Genomic DNA, 5,510 nt, shown 5'->3' on the forward strand with positions numbered 1-5,510 from the left:
ATAATAGCAGTATATAGTAATAATGGCAGCAACAGTATATATAATAATAATAATAGTAATAGCAGTAGTAATAATATAATAATAATAACATGTACACATGTATAAATATGTGTATATAGACTTATATATACGAAGAATATACAGAGAATATACACAGTATGATATAATATGATATGATATATAGTATATAGTAGGGTATAAATATAAGTACTTGACTATACAATATACTATCAGTGTAAGAATATGTAGACTGGGTGTGCGAAAGACAATATTGTTGTATAAAATGGTCTGTAATATCAAAATGGTTTAAATTAACACATATCACAGAAGTAAATGTTCCAGTATATGGGGCGTAGTGTAGTACAGGGTACATGGTGCAAGGGTGATAGGTATATTAGTGCAGTTCTGTGATGGTGGCTCTGACAGAGGTAGATGAGTTATAGAGTCTTATTGCGGTTGGAATGAACGATTTCCTGTATCGCTCCTTAGAGCAGCAGGGTTGGATGAGCCTGTGGCTAAAGCTGCTCTTTAGCTTGTCCAGTGTTTTGTGGAGGGGGTGAGAGGGATTGTCCATGATTGCCAGCAGTTTTGCCAGCATCCTGTTCTCCACCACCTCCTCCATGGTGACAAGCTTAGAGCCAACCACAGACTCTGCTTTCCTTATGATTTTGTTCAGTCTGTTGGCATCCTTTGTTCTGATGCCCGCACCCCAGGACACCACAGCAAAGAAGATGGTGCTCGCCACAACAGACTGATAGAACATCTGCAGCATCTTGTTGCAGACATTGAAGGACCCGAGCCTCCTCAGGAAGTAAAGCCGGCTCAGGCCCGTCTTGTAGACGGAATGAAGCAAGAGCTGGATTAGTGGAATTACTTTCACAGATACATTGGAATTTACATTACTGGTGGTTTGTGCACATGGCACAGATGAAAAAAACACTTAAACGTGGTCAATGAAGATGCAAGTCATGTTTATTTATAGCTTGCTGGCTTCAGAAACTATCCAGTCTCAGCTCCGAAGATGACGAGAAACAGATGAAGTTGATTAAATATTTTGGAACGCTAAACAGTCATGACCATGAAAGACCCATTGGAAAATAAAAGACTTGTGTGGGATATAACAAATCAGCCTTTTCAGATCAGTGGCAGGTTATTTTTGGAGAGACGATGCTTCTGTTAAGTGTTGATTTCCACACACCAACTTCTTACTCACATCCGTTGTGCCATTAGCCCACAGTGGGTCCAAGCAGAAGTGATCTAAGATTCAAGGGTTTATTGTCATATGCACAACAATTACATTCAGCAGTTGCTGGCAATGAAATGCTCCCCTCTAGCCATGCTCAGAAATTACACAAGAAAAAAATACAACTAAAAATAGAATATAAAATATAAAAAATCGTCGGCCAGATGGCAGCAGGCAGGACAGTTAATGGTTTGGGTGCTGGGGTCTTTAACGATCTGGTTGCTCTTCTTCCTACACCGCTAAGTGTAGCGGTCCTCCATGGATGGCAGCTCTGTCCTGGCAATACACTGAGCAGACTTCACCACTCTCTGTAGAGCCTTGCAGTTCAGGGCGATGCAGCTGCCATACCAGGCGGTGATGCAGCCAGTCAGAATACTCTCAATGGTGCACCTGTAAAAGTTGCAGAGAATCCTTGGGCCCATGTTGAGCCTCCGCAGCCTGCAGAGGAAGAAGAGCCGCTGTCATTATTCAGCTGTTAGAGTGATGCCTTCCTGGCTGGCTGGGTTCTCATGTGTTTACTGCTCCAGCTTCCTGTCTGCACCTGAACACAGCCAGGAAGAACGTTGACAAACTTTGACAGATTCAGAAAAGACATATTGTAGAAAAGAACAGAGAACATCAATGGAGACAATGTTGCTGATTTTGACCGAATGACAACTTGTTTTCACTGGGTTGTTTCTTCAAACACCTGAACTGACTCAGGTTTCTGTTTGCCTGTACTGATGATTCACTACAGTGTGAATATTTGCTCCTCTTTCAGGAGCAGAGGCAGAGAATTATGTCTGAGTTGAGGGTTGGCCATATCCTGGTCTGTAACCATCATACATGAGCAAATACCTTGATACCTCACAGTATCATAAGGTACTGTGCACTCAAACTGGTCTCAATCTTTTGTACCTTTTTATACCACATCAAGAATTAAATTTTTTTAAACAATGAAATTTAATTCTAAGCAAGTTGTATTAGCTCTCCCATGCATATTTTATAATTTGAGTCAACTTACTAGCTTCATGTGGAGCTAGTTATTGAAGTTCAAAAGCAAAAATGACAGCTAACTGGTTAATACTAGTAAAATGATATTTTTTCGTTATCGATAAGTTTAGCTAATGCTAAGAATGCATTTTTTTTTACAATATCCAATGTGCATGTGATTGTATTTGGTAGAAATATCCACCAAACATGCAGCTATTGTTTGCAAAATATCCACTTTAGACACTGAACAGCACTCCTTCAGCCTTTTCTACTTCCACCCTGTTATTTTCTACTATTTATCATACTTTCTGTGTGCTGTAGGTAGAATGCCAACAATTAAGTAGCACTAATGGGTTTTACACACACACACAGCCTATCCTGTAATATAAAAATGTACTTGTACTATCCTGTTCCGGCCAATGCAGTATGAACGACAACAGATCACTGGAAGAGTCATTTCTAGAGTGAGACTACATTGTTCATGTACTGAATGTTCTGTGCTGAGGCCAAACAATTGCACATGATTTGTCCTTATGGTCAGAAATATACCTAAAAAAACAGGTTTGACACATGGTTTACTGCAACATACTGAAGACTGAGGTCGAGAGTGTAGGCAGTGAATTTCCACTTTAATAGACTGGGTTGGGACATGACGCCCTAGCTTGCCCAGGAATGTAGAGGAGGGATGTTTGGTGTGTTGGTGTTCACCTGTTGGAACATGACTGTGTGTGCACATTATTTCCAAAACCAGGTATGAAAGCATGAATTGGTATCAGATAAAGATTCAGGTTGCATGACTGCAACACAGGGGCACCAGCACACTCTGGTTCTTGTTGAGGCATATGGGATGGGCGTCAGGTATGTGTGGGAATTCAGAAGGAGCTTTTCAAAGGAAGTGAGAACACACTGTACCTTTATGATGGGATAAAGGGCTTGCCAGTCTGAGCTGAGATGACCTCAGCTGATAAACCTGATTAATCCTGTTTCAGAAAAAAACTGTAAGAGGATAAAGCAAAACAACTGACTCTAAATAAGAGGGTATATTAACATCAAAAGAAGCACTGAGCATTCCTCAGCCAATGACGCAGCAAAAAGAAAAGAAAAAGAAAGAACATAAATAATGGTAATGCCTGTTTGTTGTAACAAGTTTCATTCAGCTTTATTTTCACATTTCCTCATCATTTCTAACATTGTTGTCAACAATTTAAGATTATGGAACTATTGTGACATCTTAAGTGGGGCAGGTAAACATGAACAGTAAAATTAGTTTTATTTTATAATTTTATCATTTATTCCTTAACTCTAAAAATTCTAACCAGATCCTAACCATGGTGCTGGTCCAGAATGCCTCCTTGATTGAGGCCAGCACACTCGTCAAGGTAGGGAGTAACAATGTCATTAACATGTGCCGGAACATGCATCACATACTGATTGGGAACTGGCAGCAACCCACAGAACATGAATCACTGATCATCAATGACGCTATCATCAGTTCTCCCAAATCTGTGTCACAGGTATTGTCTGGTGAAGCATCAAACACTAATCCTAACTGTTCATTTTAATTGTTACAGATTAGATTTGAACTTTGACCTGGTTAAATGATTCATAGCTTCTTGGCATGCAGGTAAAGGGTATGCACATGTTCCTTCTTAGTTTATTGAGAGAGTAAACTGTACTGTGTGACTGACTGTGCAGACACACATTCAGACAGAGATGACACCTGTGTTTGCAGTGGGTGCGCCATATTTGTCCTAGCGCCTGTTGGAGTTTGTTATCTTTATTGAACATTGAGGTTGGGAACGCTGTGAGTTGCTGTGAAAGCAAACCACTTCATCACCTACTCCCTCTATGACTCATTGGACCCACTGCAGTTGCCTACAGGCCAAATAGGTCAACTGCAGATGCCATCTCCCTCACCCTTCCTACTGCCCTCACCCACCTGGACCAGAGGTACACATGTGAGAATGCTGTTTATTGACTATAGTTCAGAGTTCAATACCATCGTGCCCCTGAAGCTCGTCACCAAGCATGGAGACCTTGGGCTCAACACCAGTGTGGATAGGCAGCACCACATTCTCCGAATGACTCTCAGCACCAGCGCCCCCCAGGGCTGCCTGCTCAGTCCTCTCCTGTACTCCCTGTTCACTCATGACTGCGTGGCCACCCACAGCTTCAAAACCATCATTAAATTTGCTGATGACACACAGGAAGAGACAGGGAGTTAAACACGCCCCCCTCTCCATCAACAGGATTATGTTGGAGAGAGTCAGCAGTTTCAGGTTCCTCTGGGTTCACATCACCTGACCTGGACGGCCAGGCTCAACATGGGCCCAAGGATTCTCTGCAACTTTTACAGGTGCACCATTGAGAGTATTCTGACTGGCTGCATCACCGCCTGGTATGGCAGCTGCATCGCCCTGAACTGCAAGGCTCTACAGAGAGTGGTGAAGTCTGCTCAGTGTATTACCAGGACAGAGCTGCCATCCATGGAGGACAGCTACACCCAGAGAGCAACCAGATCGTTAAAGACCCCAGCACCCAAACCATTAACTGTCCTGCCTGCTGCCGACGATTTTTTATATTTTATATTCTATTTTTATTTGTATTTTTTTCTTGTGTAATTTCTGAGCAAGGCTAGAGGGGAGCATTTCATTGCCAGCAACTGCTGAATGTAATTGTTGTGCATATGACAATAAACCCTTGAATCTTGAATCACTTCTGCTTGGACCCACTGTGGGCTAATGGCACAACGGATGTGAGTAAGAAGTTGGTGTGTGGAAATCAACACTTAACAGAAGCATCGTCTCTCCAAAAATAACCTGCCACTGATCTGAAAAGGCTGATTTGTTATATCCCACACAAGTCTTTTATTTTCCAATGGGTCTTTCATGGTCATGACTGTTTAGTGTTCCAAAATATTTAATCAACTTCATCTGTTTCTCGTCAGCTTCGGAGCTGAGACTGGATAGTTTCTGAAGCCAGCAAGCTATAAATAAACATGACTTGCATCTTCATTGACCACGTTTAAGTGTTTTTTTCATCTGTGCCATGTGCACAAACCACCAGTACTGTAAATTCCAATGTATCTGTGAAAGTAATTCCACTAATCCAGCTCTTGCTTCATATTGGAAGTGGAACTAAGGGATGTTGTGGTTTCTTTGAATGCCTAGACATTGACATGGAGCCCTTGCAAAATTTACAAGAAGCCCTATCACTTCTTTTTTTTTCACAAGAAGCCGTATGACTTCTTGTAAATTCTGCGTAAAACACATGAAACACATGAAATTCTTAATGG

At 41.6% G+C, this 5,510-nt stretch overlaps 1 long non-coding RNA gene across 1 annotated transcript; it reads right to left on the bottom strand.

Annotated features, from left to right (window-relative positions):
• Positions 1 to 1,258: 1,258 nt before the first annotated feature.
• Positions 1,259 to 5,067, bottom strand: LOC138407273 (uncharacterized). The gene is made up of 2 exons (XR_011240719.1): positions 2,805 to 5,067; positions 1,259 to 1,784 (listed from the first exon to the last, which is right to left on the bottom strand). It is a non-coding gene; the product is annotated as an uncharacterized lncRNA (long non-coding RNA).
• Positions 5,068 to 5,510: the final 443 nt, after the last annotated feature.

The sequence above is a fragment of the Paralichthys olivaceus genome, chromosome 3 (genome assembly GCF_024713975.1).
Source record: "Paralichthys olivaceus isolate ysfri-2021 chromosome 3, ASM2471397v2, whole genome shotgun sequence".
NCBI lineage: Eukaryota > Metazoa > Chordata > Actinopteri > Pleuronectiformes > Paralichthyidae > Paralichthys > Paralichthys olivaceus.